This window comes from Onychostruthus taczanowskii, unplaced genomic scaffold (genome assembly GCF_017590055.1).
Source record: "Onychostruthus taczanowskii isolate IOZ18803 unplaced genomic scaffold, ASM1759005v1 scaffold10, whole genome shotgun sequence".
Taxonomy (NCBI): domain Eukaryota; kingdom Metazoa; phylum Chordata; class Aves; order Passeriformes; family Passeridae; genus Onychostruthus; species Onychostruthus taczanowskii.
Genome location: NW_024496526.1, coordinates 14,055,584 through 14,069,079, shown reverse-complemented (window position 1 = coordinate 14,069,079; position 13,496 = coordinate 14,055,584). Strand labels below are relative to the sequence as shown.

At 39.2% G+C, this 13,496-nt stretch overlaps 1 protein-coding gene across 1 annotated transcript in view; it reads right to left on the bottom strand.

Annotated features, from left to right (window-relative positions):
* Positions 1-13,496, bottom strand: part of ARHGAP15 (Rho GTPase activating protein 15) — a 320,376-nt gene that overhangs the window by 248,405 nt on the left and 58,475 nt on the right. The window lies entirely within an intron of this gene.

The following is a 13,496-nucleotide window of genomic DNA, read 5'->3' as shown; positions in this document are numbered from 1 at the left end:
CTAGAGTCTCTTTTCCTCTACCACCCTACGAATGGAAGTTGCTGAAACCATGACAGCCCAAGCAAACAGCCAAGCACATACTAAATATTCAATAAATTTTGCTCATAGAGGCCAAATGAAATAGCCTATAAGTATTAACAGAGATACCTAATGCACAGATAACCAGCTACGTAACCCAGTTCCAGAATCCCCTCTAAAGAAAACCGGCTCTAAATGCAGAATATCACAGCACATACAGATTAATTCCTGATAGGTATCCAAACCCTGGACAATCTAATAGCAGCTTAGCATTGATTGCATGCTACACAACAATTTAGGTTTTGTTTTCCATTAGTAAACACCTCAAATTACATGAAAGGGAGAAAAAGTTCCCTAGATACAAGCATGAAATATTTATCAGCCTTATGTCTGCTTTGTCACCACGCCTCTGAGAAAGTCCATTAATTAAATACTTTAGAAACGATTAAAACACTTCCTTAGAACTTATTGGCACCTGTTAATTCACTGACCCTACGAGGCTATGGCAGTAAATGTCTTGTTTGATTGCTTCTCTTACCAATAAATCAGCAGCTTAAAGACAAAGGAGACATGATGCAACTCCATGTACACAACATTGCCTTAAAACACAAAAGCCAGTATCTAGAGGCAGAGAAACAGAACATTTATGTAGACAGGGCAGCACAAATAATCTATTTAACCTAATCTTTTAATTACAGGAAACATCTCGTAGCAAGACATACAAGAGCAATGAAATGACCCAGAGCTAGAAATCAAGATGATATATTTGTGCATGTGAAAGTAACACCAGCAGAATTCATAAAAGAAAACCTCCTTGGGCATTATTATCTTTCCATCAGGATACACTGTCATCACATTGAGAACAGGAGAAAAAAAATGGCTTAAAATATGTTATTAAAATACAAATAAAGGGAAAAGGAAAAGAAAAGACCAGAGAAAGGTAAAATTAGAAGCAGGGGGAATGCAGGTGAAAAGAAATCTCTGTTTGAATTATAAAAAAGGAGCATCTTAGGACTCGGGAGAGAAAAGAAATAAGGGACAAACCCCAATAGCTTGGCACAGCACAGCACCCACTCCAGTGCAGAAGCTGCAGAGATTTGGGTGTCATTATTTACTCAGTAACAAACTACTCGGCAGAGAGGGGGGTTCAAATCTGGCCCTGCTTGGGCAGTATGCAAATCTTCTCCCACTCCTCTGCAAGCTTTTAAGGATAGCTGGCAGAGAGTCCCCTGAAGAGTCCTGGCAATGCCACAGTCTGCAGTGGGAAACGAGCATCTTGCAAAGAACCCCTGAGATCCTCCTACCCCCTCAAATCTGCGCGAGAGGAGAAGTGTTGCCTGCAAGGGGGAGCGAGACGGAGCGTGTGTGCAGGAGAGGGAGAGAAAAATAGTGCTGGTAATTATAAAAGAGTCCTGAAATGCCAGGAGATGGGAGGGAATAATTGATTCTAAACAAAAATAATGACAATAAATTGCGCGCTCCTCGCTGCGTGCAATGTTTTCTCCTCTCCCCCATTTGTGGTGTTTTGACCCTTTGTTCGGATCCTTTACCTTGCTGCATTGAAGTTATTATGGAATATTTGAAAAAATTGGCTTCCCTTCCTTTGATCTGTACTATTGGATTACATTCTTCCTACTGCCTGCACACAGTTCTTCACTCCCACATTCATTTTCCCCATTTCTTTGTTTACATTCATTTTTACCATATTTCTTCACACTTTTCTACATGGGTAAAGTCTATGTTATGTTCCAACACACATTACTCTCTCTCTTTCCTTACTTTGCACTTTTTAACTGATCATGTAGAATATTTGTTTCCAGAATGACAACAAAAAAATCCAAACAAAACAAAACGCAAAAAAAAAAAAAAAAAAAAAAAAAAAAAAAAAAAAAAAAAAAAAAAAAAAAAAAATGCAAAAAAAAAAAAAAAAAAAAAAAAAAAAAAAAAAAAAAAAAAAAAAAAAGAAAAATGTATGCAATGGTGAAAACATGTTCCTTTTCACTCCAACTGCAGCCCTAGCTGAATTGTGCTGCCATTGTTTTCCAACAGAACTTGCATTTCCAAACTTGGGAATTCCCATCAGTCTGTCTGACAGAATTTTCCTGTTTTTTCTCAGAAGGTGTGCATTTTTCAAATGCCAGTAACATACCACTACAGAATTTCCCAGGAGTAACAGCTTGGTTTGAGGGACTCTTATTCAAAAGCCTTACTTCAAAAAAAGTCATTTGAAACAGAAGAACCAAAACTGATTATTTACATTCTATAAATCAAAACAAAACTACAACCAGTGCATTTCAAAATATTGCTATAATTATTTTCTACATGCTGATAAATTGCTGGACATACTTTCCTGAGTGCTGGTTGGCAATTCCTCGAGCACTAAACACAATGTTTATTTAATTTTAGATTGTGAATGTAATTATTAAAAGTGTGATTCCAAATCATTTTAAAAAAATAAAGAAAAAAAAAAGAATATACAGGGGAAAAGGGAAAAAAAAAAGACAAATAACAAACCAAACACAAGGGGAGCATATGTCAGATGTATTACAGTGTTTTTAAACCTCTGTCTGTTACACTTCATGGAAGGGTCTGTTCCCAGGGTGGAACTGGTTGACTCAATCCCAGGGGATGGAGGAGCTCAGGCCCACCAGGGGCAGAGCATCCCAAGCCAGGTGACAAAGCTGGGAGTCACAGCAATGGCCACTGTGACAGTTTGGGGGTGCTGGAGAAGCTGCAAAGCTCAGCAGCAGCTCTCTCAACAATCCTGACTCCATTCCCTGAAATATATTGAAATGGCAAAGATGTGAAAATGCATTCGCCCCACTTTTCTCAGCATTGACAGAAGACAATGTGTGTTATACCCAAAAATTTTCTGATTAAACTGTATTTTTTTTTCTTTATAACCTATGCACCATCACTCTTCTTTCTCCAACAGTAAAAGTCAAGGGATATTAAAAGATGCAGAGTCATAACACAGTATCGCGAGTATGGAGAAACACAGTTCTTATCTCAGACTCCCACATTCACACCCAAAATTTTCCTTTCGTGGCCTGTCAGAGAGGGCTGGGGCTGCTCCAACCAAGGACCAGCTCACACAGAGCCAGCCCTATCAGCTCATAAAATGAAAGAAGGAAAAAAGAATCATCATGGTACTATTAATACCTGAACATACATGCATATTCTACCCCCAGTGTAAATCAGGAGAGTTTGGGTGAAATTGGTGCATTAACATCAACAGAGGAAGTCTTGTGACCCTCAGCCAAAATCCAACACGCCCAGTCTGTAACAGGCAGCCCCATAAGGAAGAGATGGATGGATGGGAATGAACTTTGCTACCACAACTAAAATGAGAGGTAAAACCCAGCCAATACACTGCATATTGATATAAGTACTGAAGGATGAAATACAGAAAGAAATAAATATTTGTCCTTTCAACCTCTTGCTCCATGGTCCTTGCTTTCTTTTCTCCTTTTAACTTTACCACACATTAACAATTTTTCTGAATTAATTCAAGGCATTTCTGGCAGCACGTGATTCAAAAGTATCCATTTTTAATTGGTTTTCAGTGGCAGCAATGGTCGAAACTGAATTCTGCTTAGTCTGCTTGAGAGCTGGGCATGGGTGGTAACAGGTTATTTCCACAGCTCAGGGTAAAAATGGGATCATTCACTTAACTCTGCAGTATCAGTGCAATTCATTTCAGTCCATAACAGATGACACATTCAATAGAATATGTAAAGTATGCCTCCACCTAGTGATGACTATGTACAAATAATAGAAAATAATAATAATTATTCTATTACTTAAGAGAGTCACAGTAATTGGCTCCCATTTTACCAAATTAAAATGTGCTCTCATGCAAATATTTGCATATACAAATGCACACTTTGCCTCCAGAAAAATTAGTTTAAAGCTCAATCTGTGACAATTTACCTGCAAACTTTGACTTGAGGGAGGCTAAACACATTCCAGGTTTTAAGCAGATTAAAATTTGAAATAATAATGTATTTGTAGCAATCAAGACTATTACGAGGACAAAAAAAATGGGGGTGTGACTGAAGTGTTGTGGATTTTAAGTGTTAAAGTTGTCTGATAATTTAAGTTTGATAGACTATTTCTAAATGAAATGGTAAACAAACCACATCCCCTCCTTGCAACTTTGTTTGCCAAAGAAAATGTTTGCTAAACTTCTTGGATCATTGTGCTTTACAGATGTAATTGCAGATGTAGTGGCTGAAATTCCTAGGAATTTTTTTACCCCAAATCAGAGCAGAGGTTATGAAAGTAACAATAAAAATTAAAAATAAATTATTAAAATAAATACAAAACCAACAAAATTTCCAATAAAACATCCTAACAGTAAAAAACCTCAACACTCCAGAATTCAAGAAATCCAGCCCTTGAAGTCAATCTCAAATTTTTAACAACTCCCATAATTCGTATAAAAATAGTCTCTAACTGGGATCAATTGCAGGCGCATCCTCAAAATCAATAAACTTGAGGAGGAGGTTTGAAAAGTCAGGGTCCCTGGTGGAAAACGTTCTTGTGGGTTTTCGTTTCATCTGGGAACCACCTTAAATGTCTTCTCAGCCCCACCGGTCTTGCATTACCATTTAAAAAAAGTCTCCCCATCCCATTAGTGGTCCATGAATCACAGTTTAGGAATTCCTGCTCAGCTGAAAACCAGAGGTGTTGTATCTAAAAGAGAGGGCAGGTCACTGCCTGCAGTTCCCCCCTTGAATTTAAATTGCCTCCCATTGTCCATATAACACCTTCAAGCATCCAAAAAAACATCCTGTCTGCAAAGAAATCACTCCTACACAAAAAATGTGAATCCCAAACCTCTCCTCTGGCATCCCTCTGCACACAAATTCAGAGAGAGGACAGCCAAGGCTCCCCATGCCCGGCCAATTCCAAGTATCTGCCTCAGCCATTAAAGAGAAACACAAAAAAATGGAGTCAAGTGGCTTAGCCAAGATTTTAAAAAATGTAGTGGCTGAATACAGAAATACCAGCCCCAAACATGTAAACAAGTCAGATTTGATTATCTCTGAGTGAGTTCATTTAGGATTCGTTTTACTCTCTTTTCTTTTTTCTTTCTTTTTTTTTTTTTTCCCCCCCAAGAGTTTGATAAATTAAGGGAATGTTTGGGTACCTATCAAGATACTTTTTTTTTTCTCATATTAGCTTACATTAAATAACAAAAAAAAAAAAATGAAAAATAATAATGCTCTTAATTTAACTGTTTTTCATTAGGAGAAGCACTAAACCTTAAAATACTAAAAAAACAAAAAAAAAAACAACCATGAAAAATAATAATGCTTTTAATTTAACTGTTTTTCATTAGGAGAAGCACTAAACCTTAAAATACTAAAGAACCAAGAAATCCAGTCTTCTTTTGCACTTCTTACATTTTTCTTTCAGCTGTTGATTGCCAGAAAATACCATTTTCGCTGGGTCATAAATGCACAAAACACAGCACCAAGGGCCACACTCACATCAGAGGTGCTTTATCAAGTTCACCCTACCGACTATCTGTAGCCATAATTCTCATTACATGCTTTATCTTGAACCAGCTAGTCCTTGTGAAGCTATTTACCTTTTCCCTACCAGCCAACCAGAAGAGAATTACTATTTTAAAATATAAATTTACTAGCTAAGGAATAATTTAGAGAACACAGGTCTATGAGGATATTATTAAAAAAATTAATATTGGTTGGTTCAGAAACCAGTTAAATGAATGTTAATTACAGAATAGTTTGGGTTGGAAGGGAAAGGTCACCTGTTTCAGCCTCCTGCTGTGGGCATTGACACCTTCCTCTAGAGCAGCTACTGGTCTGAGTTACTCAACCAGGCACCAACTTTGGCTGAAAGATGTTTTTAAAATGCTCAGTGTCACCAGAGTGCCCTGCAGGATGAGTCCATGGGGAAAGGGAGAGCCTTGGTGGCATCGGGAGAGACTGGGCAGCCCCTGGCTCCTCCAATGCCTGCATCCCTGTTCACATCCCTGCCTGCATCCACTGCCCTCATCACTGTTCACATCCCTGCCCACCTTCCCTGTCCACATTCCTACCCACATCCACTGCCCACTTCCACTGCTTGCATCCCTCCCCACTTCCACTGTCTGCATGCCCTGCCCATCTTCCCTGCCAGCACTACTGTTCACATCCCTGCCTGCATCCCCTGCCCTCATCCCCTGGTGCATTCCCTGCCTGCATCCCTGCCCACCTTCCCTGTCTGCATCCCCTGCCCACATCCACTCCCCTCATCCCCTGGCGCATCCCTGCCTGCATCCCTGCCCACCCGTGCGCTGCCCACGAGATGGCAGCAATATGTTTATGAATAATGCAGCAGAGGCTGCAGCCCCATTTCGCATGCGGGAGCTGCAAAGCGCCGCTCGCTCCTTCAGCTGCGAAACAAAATAACATCGCTCGAGCCCCCTCCTTCCCTCCCCAACTGCACAACCCTCTGTGAATTCGGCCAAAAAAAAAAATAAAGTTAAAAAAAAAAGCGAAAAAATAAGCTGCTCTTTTGTCACGCTGCCCGGGTTGCTTTCTCATGTGGGGTCGGCGTTTTCCAAGGCACAAGGTGCTTCCTCTGCTCTCACAGATTTGTCCAGGTCCTTGTGCTCAGCCGTGCTTCTGTCCCTGACAAAATTATGTCACACGCACATTAAGCATTAACTGCTGCTATGTTTTATTCCTGCAGCACAGAAAATGCCTGTGGCTTGAAATAAATATTTTCTTTTCTGATGGACAAATAACATCTGCACTGGTGAAAGCTGCAAGCGTGGCTGTCACAGGCTAAGTGATTCAGATAATTTCTTGAGAAGCACATGTGTATGAGCACACACAGGCACTCGTACCTATCACAGGCACTCACGTATCAGCACTTGGATTTGCCAAAAGAAGGGCTCTTAAAAAGCACAGTGAGCTATTATAACCATCACTTTTAGCAGACAGACTTCTACAGACACATAATGTCAGATTGGGGGAATACAGATCATGAGTTTTTAAAATCAGCTCAGTTTGGTGGAAAATTAGGCTTTTCAATTGGATTTTGGAGTTCTCCAGCATTTAGGGAAGCCATGGCCTGCAGTGGGTACCACACAGAGGTGATGTGCAGTGCACAGACAGCAGCACCACAGCACCCTGCTTAGGGCAGCTTCTGCTCCAGCCAGGCTTTCAAGCCTTTCCAAGACCTCCAGGAGTTGTTGAAGTTACACTTCTCAAGATATTTTTTTTCCCCTCAAATTCTTTTTAGGGCAATAATGGGGGAGGGGGAGAAAAAAAAAAGAAAAAAAAAAAAGTACCTGCTTAGGTAAGATTATATTTCGCTTCAAATCAACCAAAGCTTTTTTTAGAATTTTGAATCTTATTTCATGAAGACAACTATAACAAAATATTGCTTATCAGGAGTGGACCTCACTATTGCTGAAAAGTAACAACTTTTTCACATCATTAAAAAAGTGATAATTAGGATTTCAATTTTCTTCTTTTAATAATGATAACAACAAAATATTAATGTTCTGCTACTGTAGCCACAAAATACACAAGGCCTTTTTGACATAAGTGAGGGGTTTGTTTTACCCCAAAGCAGACTCAGCAAGGGAGAGAAACAGATTAACTATAATTTTGTGGCATCTCTAACCTAACTGCTTGGTTTGTCCTTTTCATGAATGAAGTTGCTGTTCCTTAAAATCCTTGAAATTCCGTTACAGAGGTTAAATTGATAGAGAAGTTCCTTGAAATTCCATTACAGAGATTGAAGACTCAGTTTCCCAAACTTTTTAAATGTGCAGTGCTGTCAGTTGAGTTGCCTTCCTGTTGATTACTTTTCTATTTCCAAATTGATGATAGCTTGAATATTGAAATATCAAAATATTGAAATATTTTGGTATATTTTACAGAAAAGCTTTTTTCATTTTGTTAAGGTTTCCTATGCAAATGAAGCCAAAGTCCTTACAGTTTGGATGTTCCTGTCCTTGTGTAAAGCTTTGGTTGTATCACGGAGGTAATGACATCTGTCCCTCTTTCTGTCACTTTTTTTTGGAGGGAAACTGGCTTTATTACGTGATATTCCTTAGAACATGAATCACATCAAGAATTTCTGTTTCCATTACTGAGCAATTACTGAGCAATCTGAATTCCAGTTCATTTTCCATATGTTCTTTGGGCTAAAATGAGTAAAATCAGAGTGAAGAGGGAAACACTGGCGAGAAAAGCCTGACCATTTCTCACCCAATACTTCTGAAACAAGGGTGGAACTGTATATTCCAGAGTGCTCCAGTTACCAGGCTCTTGCTTATTCTCAATTAGATAAGGATCTTTTCTTTTCTCAGCTGATTTTTCTGCCTGTTGGGCTCTTTACTAACCAGGAACACTTTCTTGGGTCCCAAGAGCAGCTACTGTCAACACAGGTGGTTACTGTTAAATCTGCGTTTTCTTTACATAAAAAATAAATTAAATGACAATAAATAAAATCACCAAGGATATCTAAAGGTCTCTCCTCATCATCACCTTAAAATATCATATTAAAGTCTTGAGAAGCCAAAGCGACTTCTTAATTTTGTAAAGTTTAAAATGCATATTGTGTGAAATTTTCTATTTCCTGCAAAACTTTCCTCACAATCAAAGCTGGTTTTCCTCTTTCAGTATGTACTCTCACTCTTCTGTTTTGATCACCAAAAAAATACATTACAAGATATTCAAAATGAAAGAAATTAAGAAAAGGACAACTGAATACATGAAAAAAAAAATCATTCATGGATTTTGTTGGATTTAGGTCACAAGAGAAAATAGAGTAGACATGTTGAAAAGTCAGAAGATTATCTGCATTCATTGATTACTGAATACTGATTACAGGTTTTACTGAATATTTTGGCAGGAGCTTTGCCAGTAAGGTCATTTACAAGCCAGTTAGAAGAGAGAGCTAGAACCACAATTGTGAGGCTGTTCCACATTGCTCTGTTCAAGATCTCCCACTTACAACAATAAAAAGAGTACTTATGTAAAATCAGAGAATGGTTTGGATTGGAAGGGACCTTAACTGGTCTCATTCCATGGGCAGGGACATCTTCCATTCCAAGCCCCACCCAACCTGGCCTTGGATACTTTCAGGGATGGGGCAGCCACAACTTCCCTGAGCAGCCTGTGTCAGGACCTCCCCACGCTCAGGAAGAATTCTTTCCCAATATCCCATCTAAATCTGCCCTCTGGCAGTGGGAAACAATGTCCCTTTGTCCTGGAAGTCCAGGTGCTCAAAGTGGGGGTCCCACCTCCCTCAAACTGTTGGTCACGCTTCTTTTGAAGGTTAAAACCATTTCTTGGTTTTGTGTTTTTCAAAAAAAACCTAATTTTAAGTTAATTATTTAAAGAACCTCTTTCTGACACCACCTAATGACTGTGATGTGGCCAAGTCTTTTAATTAGGCAATAACATATTCAGGTCTCTGGGATAAAAATTAAACCTCATCCACAGCAGTGAGGTCCAGAAATGGACAAAGTGGTGTTTTAAGATCATGAGAGATCCATCAAATGCATAGAAGATTCAAAGCCAGCAAAGGGTCCTGCACAACTGGGAGGCGAAATCAAGAGCCCTCTCAGGCTCAGGAAATGGGACTAACTCCGGGATAGGTTTTGGGTGGGAACAGGCTCCAGCTGCTGATAAGGACCACCACAAGCCTGCAAGGTGGCTTTTTTAGATTTCCCTCCTCTGTGCAGCATTTATGTTCAAAAACACACGAAGAAACCCAAATACCAATCCCAACCCAAGCCCCTCCACGTCGCGCTCTCAGTGCTTACTCTAGAGAGACCGTGGAAACAAAAATGATCCCTCCCATGGCAAAAAGCAGAGACGTAAACCATTCCTGGGAGGCATCCAGACACTATCCTGATCCTGTAGTATGTAGAACAAAATAGCTTATCATTCAGATTTCTCGCTTGGACAAAGCTGGAGAGCTTCAAGGACAAGGGAGTTACCCAGGATCAACGCCATAAATGTTATTATATATAAAACAGCTGCAAGATAAATTCTTTCATATTACACATAGGTGCAGTTGTACTTTCAGCTGTCTCACTGGTGGAACACTGTAGGTCTTATGCAGCTTTCTCTATTTGCAAAATACTCTTAGTTGTGTAGGATTGAGTAACCCCTTACAGCTGCGGTGCATTGAAACAAAAAACGGTATCACACCACATCTGTGGCAAGAGCCCAGCCATAGAACTCCAGAAATTCCTCATATGAAACCTTCCTAAAAGTGAACTTTGTGAACAGGGTAAAATTATGACTAAAGAAACCAAAAATTTCCTGTTAGTTAAATGAACGGTGCTATTAAGAGAACAAAGCAACTTCATCGATTTATAAATATGCTGCTCGGGACCTTTTTTGTGCTTTTCACCTCTCTTCTAGATTTCCTCTTCTTTTTTGAATTATCTGAGAGAAACCTTCCAAAACCTCTTCAAGGCAACAGTGTACAACCACAGGACTTTGTGCTAATGAACCCCCAGAATTAAAAATCCAGAGGTAAGAGCACATCTTACATGGAGTGTGGGCTGAATTTCAAATTAAAAGGCTGTTTGACTTAGAGTAGAGATTGAGTAAAACAGGGGGAAGAATAAGACCCAGTTGAAAAGTTTACTAAAAGTAGGAAATACGGAATATTGGAAAAAAAAAATCTGCAAATTAGCCTAGTTACTGGTGTTTCAAACACCATATCAACACTGACTGAAAAGCAGCCCATTAAGTTATTTTCTTTTTTGATAACTCACATCAAAACACACCTACCCAATATCAAACTAAGCCAAAAAAAGGCAAGAGGAGAACAACAAAGTGACACAGGCGCTGTTTCTGTTCCAGTTGCTGACTGACAACACTGCCATCCCTTAACATGGTTTTATTTAGTTATTACAACCATCTCTCTGTAAATGACACTTAGGATTATTTAAGATTATGTTGTAATCCTTTTAATCCTCAGTGCTTTAAATTTCAGGCTAAACACCAAAGAGCAAACTAGCACTTAGCAGAAATATTTAAAGCATGTGATTTGAACATAAATCTTCTTTTATTCAGCACTCCTCCGATGAAGACCTAGTGCATCACATCACTCAGCCAGCAAGAGCAAACAGCACCGTGTCTCACTGCAAAGTGCTGCCTTACCCCACACCATGGGAAGCTGTTTCTAACCAGGTCTTTTCCTTGGTGCCAGCTACACCATCAATAAAATAAATGAAAGGAAACCAGGAGGTTATAGTCTATGAGATGTGCATATTTCCAGTTACTGTTGAGGGGAAAAAAATACCCCTACATAATGTGTTCATCAAGAACAGAAATAGATAGCATGCACAAATTGGATAGTGTGAGACAGATCAGACTTATCCTGTTAAAAAGGGAGTAGCTCAATTAAAATGAGAGGAGTAACACTGCTGAAAACATCATGATCAAGACCAGAAACCCAAATCTTCCTGCCTGAAAATCATTCACTTGCAGTTCCCTCTTTTTTCTCCCCGCATCGATCACATTTCCAATTAGTTTTTCTTTATGATACTCCTATGCTCCATCTTCTTGCTGCTATCCATTTACTGTCATCTGCTTAGATTTTAAATCCAAGATTTCCTTCTTTTTCTTCAACCCAAAATTTCAATAGTCTCTTTCCATTTATGATCTATAATTCATGAACTCAAATTGAGTACCCTGACTAAATCAAACTCAGAATTCTGCACCTACTCCTCATATAATACATCAGCACAAAGCAACCACTGAATGAGAAAAGAAGGTTTTATTAGAAGGTAATGAAACAAAACACCAACTATGTTTTGATGTGCTTTGAAGATGTAATTATACTTATTTCTGATCATTTCAGAGTTAAGCAGCTAATGTATTTAATCAAATAGCAATGCAATGAATCTATATTTAGGTTGCAAAAAAAAAAAAGAAAGAAAGCATTAAAGGAAGCCACCCATGATGTTTTCATTTGAACAAACCTATGAATAAGTAGACACACACTATCAATTTTATTCCCACCCACGAGGAATAAGTAGATCAGAAGTGTTTCCTGAAATATTCAGCTCCCAGGTACAAACTGACCTCTCTGCTTTCGAACTGGCCTTGGATTCCCTCCAGACTATCTCACAAATCCTCGCTCCCTCTCCAGTCCCCTTCCCACTCTATCTGCTCATGTAGCACCAGTCTTGTTCAGTCCCTTCCTTTCCCAAAATGTCACCACTACTGGTGCCAAAGCCTTCTCCTCTTTCGCTCTTACCATCTGGCACAATCTTCTTGTAGCTCTCTGTCTAAACAATGCTCCATCCCTCTTCAAAATGTGTCTTAACATATGTCCTTCCTCCCATGCTTTTACTTCTTAATGTCTCTCCCACTCACTTATTGGCTTGATGAAGACACATTTTAATGGGTTCAAACAGTAGTGCATGAGTTTCCTTTCTCACATTATTCTGATTCAGTTACACCTCACACAAACAGAAGTGAGAAGAAAATGCATTGCAGAGCCTTCGTAGCACCAGTTTGGTAAATCAATAACAGAGCTTCGTTTGTCTTTACTTTGGAAATGTATTAGCTCAAATGAATCACCACCCCGAAATGCGTTTCCAAACAGGAATTTTGCTTATTGCAAAATGAGAAATAAACCCTAGAAGCTCAGAAGACCTGTCAGTGTGCTCAGGGGGTTACAGGAGTGAAGGCTAAGGTTATACTTAATCACATTCCAAGTGAAAAAGCTGAAGATTGACAGCAAAAACCAAAATATTTATTCTAAAAATACCTAGGAAATGACAAAGCCCCAAGTGTTGTCTCAAGACAACCTGAAAGATGTGGGGGGTATAGAAGCATAAGTCTCGCTGTCTCAGAAAAGAGGAATATTTCTAAATATTGCATGTGCTTTAGAAAGATGTCTAGAAAAATAAACCTTGAAAAAACCTCTGTAACACCCAGTTGACCCAAAGAGATTTCTTTTTAAGGAGCCATGTAGAGGCCCTTAGGGGTTTTTTTTATGTGTAGTGGTTTTTTTTTTCTTCCATCCCAGACCCAGACACAGTTGGTTCCTCCAGCGTGTGAGGAGGAACACACACCAAAGGATGCCAAAGGACTCTCTGGTAACTAACAGGATCTTGACCCTGACATGTTCCCTTCTGCATCTCTCCCCACTTTATTGTTTGTATTGTTAAACATTTTAAATGTTAGAACTCTGGGAAACAACTTGGCTCATAGAGAATAATATTTTGATGTGGCTTGATGCAACATTTAGTGAAAAAGACAACAAATCCTTTCTACTGATATTCATGGGAGCTGGATTATGTCCAAAACCTGAAGATGTTGCAATAAACTATTTTAGCCCCTAGATCCTGGAATGTTAACCTTGCAGTAATGCTTTTCCCCTCCTTTCATCTTCTTGGGCCTTGATCCTCCCTTTCAATTCAATGGGATTTGGACGAAGGAATTAAATAATATTATTTTCCATCAATGAAG